We start from the raw sequence: 9,841 nt of genomic DNA, 5'->3' as shown, positions 1-9,841 counted from the left end.
GCATTGCTCCCAGGTTTGGATGGAGCCTCTTGGAAGATTCTTCTCCCTATGATGAGCTGTCCTCAGAAACTCCATTTATCTTTGTCAGATCACACACCTTATCAAGAACAGATCAAAGCTTAATGCTAAACAAACCACAATTTGGCAACGGCGCCAATTGATAGACAAGACTTTTTAGGGTCTCAAGGCTATCAATCCCCTTGTCAAAGTAGCACAAAGAGGTTTATCAATCCAGATGTGGTGTTAGACACTAAACTATGTGATCAGGTTCTTAATTCAAGCAAACAAGAATGGTTTTGATTATCTAGAGACAACTACAAACTGAAACAGGATTAAAGACTAATGAAATGACTAAACAAGAACTAAACAATGACAAATGATGAGAATGTATGATAGATGATGAGAAAGGTCTTAGACATGATAGTGGATTAGGGTGCCTTCAGTGATAAACTAATGAGCTAATGAATCATATGATCAAGCAAACCATTCAACATAAACATCTTTAATTAAGTTAATCCTCTCATGAAGGTATTAACTCCTAAGCTAAAACAGTTTCTAAACCAATCATCATCAGTGAAACATGAGTTAACAAGCATTAAGAATCAGTTTAATCTGTCATTTAAGCATATAAACAATCATTCCCATGATGAATAACACTTAAACCTCTAACAACTTTGGTTCAGGCATTTCATCAAACTTTTTTGGTGCATGAAATGCCCAGAATCTAGACCATATATAATTTTTATGGATCTAGCATAGAGAACAAGTTGTAGAGAATGGAATATGCATGATCTAACCCCTAAGCTCACTAATCTACCACCTAAGCACCCTAATCTACATATCTAAGACCTTATGATGGGATTACTCACTAATCATGATCAACACACTAGATCCTTTGCACGATGTGTTGTTAATCATGATTAGAAGTGTGATTTGATGATAAGAAATGATGGAACAAGATGAAAAGAAACTTCAAATCGATATTAAACTCTAAAAACAAAGTGTATCAAGTAGTTTTACACAAAATGGGAAAGGAGACTTGAAATGGATAAAAGGTGTTCTCCAAATTAGGTCTAAAAACAATATATAGGTGTCTTGGGCGAACCGGGTCAACCCGGAACAAACCGGGTACTGACCCGATCTTGGTGGGTGAAGATGGGTTGCCACGGTCAAGTGTGTTCTTGGTGTGGCCGTGGCAACCTGACCGTGTCAAAGCTTTGCTCGTGTGTTCTTGGCTGCATTTTGATCCCACGGTCTAACAAGCCTCGTCCAAAACCCGTGGCAAGTCATCGTGTCAAACGCCGAAGATGTGTAAAAGTTGCCACGGTCAAACCCCAGACCGTGGCATTCAGACCGTGTCAAAACCTGCATGGTCGTAAAGTCCTTCCCAGCCAAGTGTTTGTTTGCCACGGTCAAGTCCCAGACCGTGGCATTCAAACCGTGTCAAAACCCGAAGTTGTGTAAAAGTTCCTCCCAACCAATTGTCTGTTTGCCACGGTCAAGTGTAGACCGTGGCATGATGATCGTGCCAATCGCCGAAGATTTGCAAAAGTTGCCACGGCCAAGTGTGGACCGTGGCATTCCATCACGGCATGTTTAACTTAGTCATTCAAAGCTCATCTTTTGAGTGCATTTACACGATCAGAGAGACACGTCTATACATGTGCCCATTCCGGAGACCGTATCTTTCTGCTCATAGCTCCGAATTGAATGATCTCGGATGTTCTGAAAAGAGGACTCAAATGTCTCTGATTCTAATGAAGGCCCCGGAAACTTAATCGGCCTAGAAGTGCACCGTCCTTCGCATTCTTCAGAGCTCATCGGTTTGGTCCAAAACAGCGGCGAGACAGGGGTTTCTTCCGACGAGCTTAATTCGCTGCTCACGCGTCCGAATTCTATGATTCCACTTGCTATGGAACCGTAATCCAATCCTCTCCAACTTTGATGAAGCACCCGCCAACTGAATCGGACCGGAAGGTTCCCCGGACAGGCGATTTCGTAAACGTGTCTGCACCCGGAGATTTTGGCCGATACAATCCACTCGCGGTACGCGTTTTAGCCGATAACGTCTACCCGCGGTACATGAAAATGGCCAGTAAAAGCCTTCCTGGTGTGCGAGAATGGCCGATAACCTCCAAAAACACAAGTTCACCACTTTTCAAGCTTTGATTACCATTCCACTTCCTGGATTCAGCTTTTCAGTTCCAAATAGCTCCAAATACACCTGATAAACACTCAAAACATGCAAAGACTCATTGGGACCTAATGCATCTCCTAAGTTCTAAAACAAACCCTAAGGACCTAAAATGCATGAAATAAAACATGATTTGTATTGAAATGTGCAACCTAAATGATGCAAATTATGAACATATCAGGTGATCAGACGGTGAGCAGATCTTCGTCTCGCCATGAGAGTTCTGACGGCCTGCATTTATCCAAAAGAGTCTTTTTGTTCCAATTTGTGCCTCTTTATCCCAAATTACCTGAAAAGTCTTTTAAAATACAAAGAGCATATAAATCCTTTGAAAACCTTAAAAAATGCAGTAAAACCACCTGTAAAAGACATTAAAGTGATCTATAAAAATGGTCAAAATCTGGTGTTATCACGAAAAGGGCTCATCTCGATGGTGTGGAGGTCGCGAGTCTCCATGGTGGTGGTTCGGATTAGGGTTTCGAAGATGATGATCAAAATCACGCCTGGATGGTGATTCACATGCGCATGGAGCTTCACACAGGTTGCAAAACCTTCGCTCGGGATTAGGGTTTCTTTTTGGATGATCCATGCTTCAAAGGTTTCTGAAACTAGGGCGAACAGAAGAAAGAATAAGCAGAAAAAGAAAAAGTTAGGGTGTTTATAAATTTGGTTTACTTCCTATGTTGCTTTGGCAGAAACTCGACATATAGATAGTCTTCTGCGGCTTCTACCTCCTAGGTTTAGACCTCCAGAGACTAAAATCCTCCCCGGAAACGGCGCCAAAAACTTGATGGGCTTGGTCTTCCAAAAGTTTTTTTAACAAGCCCGTTGGTCTTCCAAAAGTTTTAAATTTATAAAACCCTAGTGTCTGGAAGTGCACAGATGTACGTTGTAGGACTTAGGGTGTCGATCCACAGGGAGGATGTCTAATATGCGAGAAACAAAATACTGAAAAATCGTCAGTACTCACGATTTTGCTGCAGATAGGTTTCCACTCCTACGGAAAAATTGCCTGTTTCATTCTAGGTCGGATACTTAATGAAAACTTTCACAACACTAACTATCTAGATCAGATACAAGGTGATCAATCAAGCATACATGCAATACAAACAAGAATAAACAGAGAACAAGTCGAAATCCCAGATCTATAAACCTAGATGTCTTAATCGTTTATGATAGCCCCTTTCGGGAACCCTAAGCCCAACTCGGGATCTACTCAGACATGGCTGAGGTCGACATCATCATTGGTTTTAATAAAAGTAATGAAAAACAGTAAAGAAAAGAGATGAAGAACTCGGACTTGAACAATCTTCTACAAAAATCGCATAAAAACGGCTAAAGGAAAAAGGGTTTCTGTAAAGTAAGAAGGGTTGTTGTTAAAAACGACCTAAATGACAAGTATTTATAGTCTTCAATACTCCATGGTCTCTAGGGTTCCGGAATTGAGACTGAGAATGACTTTGGGCTTCAGAAATATGGGCTTTAGTTCGGAGTTTGATGGCCGCGGTCGTGAGTGACGTGACCGCGGGGACTAGGTGTTTGGCCGCGGTTGGGAGGCTTCTAACCGCGGGAAATGGGCTGTTGGCCGCGGTCGCGTGACTTCCTGGCCGTCTTCGAGTGGCTCCAGGTCTAATAGAATATCTTGAGATCCAACCGTTGGAATGTCTCCAAACCAAGTGCATTTGAAAGCTGGTTGATTCTTCTATAGGTTATTCAATTTTGAGGGTGATCAGACGGTGAGAAGGTCTTCGTCTCTCCATGAGAGTTCTGATGGTCTGCATTTATCCAAAAGAGTCTTTTTGTTCCAATTCGTGCCTCTTTATCCCAAATTACCTGAAAAGTCTTTTAAAATCCGGAAACATAGAAATCATTTGAAAACCTTTGAAAATGGAGTAAAAACACCTGTAAAAGACATTAAAGTGATCCATAAAAATGGTCAAAATCCGGTGTTATCAACTCCCCCTGACTTAGTTTTGTGTTTGTCCTCAACCAAAACAAAGGCTAAATCTCGGCGAGAGGTTTGTAAACGCAGGAACTAAACAAAATCTCAGAGACCAATATCAATCAGTATGCATCAATTGGGAATAGCCTAGAAAATTCTCACTAGCAATACAGGCATAACTAGTCCGTTAATCCGTCATGCGGAAATCTATGAACTAAGATCTAACTTCCAGTCAACTAGCTCTTAACATTAATTAAAAATCTCGATGGTCTCATCAAAGAAAGTCTAGGCAAGGCAATCTAGGCTAGGTTTAGGAGTGAAGCTGTTGGTATCCACAGTTTTCAGTCACTTTCTTCTTGCCATAGATTCCTGGTCTTCTTCCTCAGGTTCTCTCCTAACTCCCCCATACTTAGATTTTTGTAAATCTTTCAAAACCATAGCTCCTTAAACGAATAGTGGTTGCTTATTGCTCCACAAATTTTGACAATCTAAGACTCATTAGGCTTTTTGTTTCCCTCTCTCTTTTCATTCGTTTTTTTTTTTTTTAAGAGAGGGAACACCTTAGATATAGAGTCTTAGAGAGCACGAAATTACCAGTTAATATCTGTCTTGTAAAGCTTCATGAGGTTTCTGATACTCTTCCTTCCCAATTCCATTCGGTCTCCTTTTCGAGTGACTGAAAACTGCGTCGCTCCTCTTCTCTCGGACGTTTTTGCACATATCTGCTGATAGAAACTAAAGAGAAAATGCATGAGGACTGAAAACAAGGGTTTTGGGTTTAGGGTATGGTACCAGATAAAGATAAACTGGTCGTCTAGGACGACAAAGAGTGGTAAAAGTGAGGGTAAAAGACGTCCTAGATGTGTATGTCGATGCCTGCCTAAAATCAATGATGAGAAAATTAGATATCAATATTAATAAAATGAACTAGTATATCCTGTCAGAGAGAATCTCCATGAATAGAAGTCCTTTGGTGGGAGTTCGTAGTGCAAGTACTCTAGCTACTGCCTAGTCTAGTGCTAACCACAAATGATCTATCATGCATAGTGTTGAAGTGTGCAGGTCTAAATCATCATAGTTTGGTGTCAAACATTCCTGAAAAATACTTAATGTCGAATAGGTTACATATTAAAATTTAAAAAGTGCTTGAAATTAAAAAGCAAAAGCAAGAAAATGATTCGTACAGATAGACATCCTCCCCCAGACTTAAATAACACTGTCCCCAGTGTGAAAAAGTTGATGAGAAGATTGTGAATAAAAGCGAAATAAAATAAGATAAAAGAAAAGAAAATGATGATAGAACCATGATGACAGTGATGTGCTGATCAATCACTCATCCTCCGATGTGTCAGCTGCAAACTGGTGCTGCTCCTGTAGGAAGGTGACAACACGCTCAAAGCGTCGTCCCTGTCTCTCAACTCTGCGATCCAGATCAAAATGTGTGTGCGATGATGTAGATGATGAGGTCTGGCCGGTCGAAACAGATGGCTGAAAGTGAGCACGGGCTGCAGCTGCATCACGCTTCGCCTTGGCCACTATGTATTGGCCATCGCGGATGTCATCCGTTACACAATCTCGGGACTGATGGTGAAGGCAAACTGACTCGGTGCTCCTCAGTGCCAGTGCAATACTTGTAACCAAACCTGTCTGGATCGAAAGCGGCACGAGAGATATTGTGATCGCGAGAGAGATAAAGTAGGTCATACCAGACATCGGGAAGTGGATCATCAGATGAGATGTCGAATCATACAGCCTGTAGTATCGCTGTAATAGCACTCCTGTAAGCTGAAGTAGTGTCCTCGCAACCATGTAAATAATGCTTCACCTTTACCATGTTCTGTGCTATGATCCAGGCAAAGCAGGCAAGTCGTGGATCTTCCATAAATGGCATCTGAAGTGTAATGAGCTCAATCTTCAAAACACATCCCATGTTGGCTCTAGAGAAAATCGTGTGTGCTAAGAGTTTGTGCACAACTCTCACTGCTGGATGAGTAAGAAGGGCTGACTTTGATCTCCCGCTATCATAGACTCCATGACCCATCTCTCTCCACAAGTTAAAATCTGGTTCATCTTCAAGGTAAATTCCATCAGTGTATGGAAGCTTAAGAGCTTTGCAAAGTTCAGAAATGGTGAGAGAGTAAGGGTGTCCGTGGATAGAGAATGACAAGATGCCATCTGATGCTCTGGGGTTCCTCCTCTTCGTGTGGTGGAGTGTAATAGTTGCTAAGAACTCGCGGACTAACTCAGGATAAGTTGGAAGGTTCAGCTCCATGTAGGGTCTCAGCTTAAGTGCATCGATGTACCAGATCACATCCTCTCTGATTCCAAGCATCTCAAGTGTATGATAATCAATGCAAGGCGTGGGTTTGACGTTCAGCTTCTTGAAACGTCTTGCATAGTCCAGTTTTGGGTTTATCTCCCTGCCAATGTATCGAATCTGTGGTGGCTCAGGAGCTGCTCGTGTTTCTCTCGAGTGCTGGAGCAATCTCATCACAATCCGAGAAAGAGGATCCATAGACACTAAAGTCATCCATGAACACCTCAACTTTCTCTTCAATAATGTCAGAGAAAATGTGCATCATACATCTTTGAAAAGTGGCCGGTGCATTACATAAACCGAAAGGCATTCTCCTATAAGCATAAGTGCCATAAGGGCATCTGAATGTTGTTTTCTCTTGATCTCTTGGATCTATGGGAATTTGAAAAAATCCAGAGTACCCATCGAGAAAACAAAAATAAGGATGATTAGCTAGCCTTTCAAGCATTTGATCAATGAATGGTAAGGGGAAATGATCTTTTCTAGAAGCAGAATTCAATTTCCTATAGTCAATGCACATGCGATGGCCGGTTATGGTTCTTTGAGCTATGAGTTCATCCTTATCGTTTTCCACCACTGTGATCCCACCCTTTTTGGGCACAACATGAACAGGAGACACCCATCTTGAGTCAGAGATTGGGTAAATTATCCCTGCCTCAAGAAGTTTTAGTATCTCCTTCTTAACCACTTCCCTAAGATTGGGGTTAAGTCGTCGTTGATGCTCAATAGAGGACATAGATTGGTCCTCTAGGTGGATCCTGTGGGTACAAATGTCAGGAGAGATCCCTCTAACGTCAGCCAAAGAATACCCTATGGCTCTCCTGAACTTTCTTATTTCATTAAGCAATGCACTCTCTTGGTCCTCTAATAGGCTATCATTGATGATGACAGGATATGTGGAGTTTAAGCCTAAGAAAGCATACCTGAGCCCTGTTGGTAGAGGCTTGAGCTCAACAGGGGGTGCATCAGCCTCATTCCAGTCCTGGTCCAAGCTGCTTTGGCTGGTGTCTGATCCTTTGATTGCAAAAACCTCAGAACCACCTTGTTCCAGCTCCAAAAACCTTGTCTCAGGACCCAGCTCTCTTGCATTGTCCAGATACAGCTTATACCCTTCACTTGCTTCAGCTAAGAGCCCATTGTCTCCTTGTTCTTGAGTTAGAGCAGCTTGAAGAAGATCCTCAGTGTTCAGTTCCTCAAGCAACTCATCAGCCAACTGATCCATTGTCTCCACATAGAAACATTGACCTTCAATGGTGGGTTTCTTCATCATCTCATTCACATCAAACTTGAGCTTTTCAGACCCAAGTTGAAGCTCTATTATCCCACCTCTCACATCAATAATAGCTCCTGCAGTTGCTAAGAATGGCCTGCCCAAGATAAGAGGATCTACTGGCTCTTCATCCATCTCCAGCACGACAAAATCTGTTGGAACCTCAAAACCACCTATCTTGACAGGTAGATCTTCCAACATGCGAACAGGCAATCTAACTGATCTATCTGCAAGGATAAGAGAAATCCTTGCAGGTTTGAAAACTCTAAAGCCCAACTTCTTAGCTATGGAGAATGGCATCAAGCTGACTGATGCTCCTAGATCACAAAGACATCCAGAAAATAGAAGAGGCCCAATGGCACAAGGGAGTGTGAAGCTCCTTGGATCAGTTAGCTTCCTTGGAATGGATTTCTTCTGAATGATAGCACTACATTCATGACTTAGTACCACCATGCCTTGAAGCTCTTTTGTCTTGTTCAGAATGGCATCCTTCAAGAACTTCCCCATCTTTGGCATCATTAAGAATGCATCAATGAGAGGCATAGTGAGTGGTGTCTCATTGAGTGCCTTCTCAAATACAGCTCTTGCCTTGTCCACTAGTTGCTTCTTGAATCTCCCTGGAAATGGGAGCTTGGGTTGGTATGGAGGTGGTGGCACATATACTTTTTCTGGTTCTGGTTCCTTTGCTACCTCTTTACCCTTTTCTGTCCTTGGTTTCTCAGCAGCTTGATCATCTTTTAAGGCTGCCTCCCCCTCAGTTTGATCATTGTCCTCAATGATCACATTATTGTTCTGAATACCAGGTAACTCCTTTCCACTTCTCAGTGTAATGGCCTTGGCATATTCCTTGGGGTTGGGTTCTGGTTTTCCAGGTAGGTGACCTTGGTTCCTTGAGCTTGATGCCTGGTTTTTCTTCAGTTCCTTGATTTCCTGTTGCATGGCTGCATTCTGACTTGCAAAGATCTGTTGACCCTGTAGTAGTTATTGCAGAATACCAACCATATCTGAACCTATCTTTGGCTGTTGTTGAACCGGTGGTGGCTGAAACTGATGTTGGACAGGTGCTTGCTGTTGGAACTGTGGTGGACCAAACCCTGGGGGTGCCTTTTGCTGCTGTGTACTGAAACTAGGACCCTGAAATGATTGCTGTTGCTGACCAAACCCTTGATTCTGAGCAAACTGATTCTTTGGTTGAAAAGATCCTTGAAAGTTATTCTTGGGAACAAAGTTCTGTTGAGCTTGAGAATTGGGATACACCTGGTCTTGAGGATTAGCTACATTGGTGTTCCTGTATGAGAGGTTTAGATTGGCATTACCATACTGATATCTCTGGAACCTCTGATTCCCAATGTAGTTAAGCTCCTCTTGGGTGAGACCCTCTTCACTGATGTTCTCAAAGATCTGAGATGGTTCCTCATACTCTCCAACAAAATGCATTGGCTTGTGAGTTACCAACTTCAACTTGTCTAATTCACTTCTCAACTCCTTAACTTCTCTGGTGAGCCTCTGTTCTGAGCTTGAACCTTCAGACCTATTTGATCTGTCATAGTCTTCACCATAAGTATCATTGCTCAATGCTAAGTTCTCCACTAGCTCTAAAGCAGCATGAATCTCTTTACCCAGAAAGTTTCCATTGGAAGCAGTATTCAGCTGGTTTCTAATCTTGGGAAGAGCTCCTCTATAAAGTGTTCTGAGAAGAGAAGCCTCACTAAACCCATGGTGTGGGCATTGGTTAGTGTAGCTCCTGAATCTCTCATATGCTTCACCAAAACTCTCATTGCTGTGCTGAGTGAAGCTTGAGATTTGGTTCCTCAGTTTTGCAGTTCTTGAGGTGGAGAAGAACTTAGATAAGAAGGCTTGCTTGCATTGCTCCCAAGTTTGAATGGAACCTCTTGGAAGATTCTTCTCCCATTGATGAGCTTTGTCACCAAGACTGAATGGAAATAGTCTTAGCTTGAAGCTGTCTTCTGAAACTCCATTAATCTTGGTCAGATCACACACCTTATCAAACTGGTCCAGGTGTTCCAAGGGATCTTCCATTGCTAACCCATGGAACTTTGAGGTCTGGACCATATTCAGCAATGATGCCTTCACTTCAAAGTTGTTGTTTTGCACAGG

General features: G+C 42.3%; 1 non-coding gene across 1 annotated transcript; it reads left to right on the top strand.

Moving 5' to 3' along the window:
* Positions 1-9,434: 9,434 nt before the first annotated feature.
* LOC112083312 lies at positions 9,435-9,541 on the top strand. Its single transcript, XR_002897600.1, has one exon. It is a non-coding gene; the product is annotated as a small nucleolar RNA R71 (small nucleolar RNA).
* The last annotated feature ends 300 nt before the right edge of the window (positions 9,542-9,841 follow it).

This window comes from Eutrema salsugineum, unplaced genomic scaffold (assembly GCF_000478725.1).
Source record: "Eutrema salsugineum unplaced genomic scaffold, Eutsalg1_0 scaffold_7, whole genome shotgun sequence".
Taxonomy (NCBI): Eukaryota; Viridiplantae; Streptophyta; class Magnoliopsida; order Brassicales; family Brassicaceae; genus Eutrema; species Eutrema salsugineum.
Note: the sequence above shows the minus strand (reverse complement) of the source record. Positions and strands in the feature narration are given on the sequence as shown.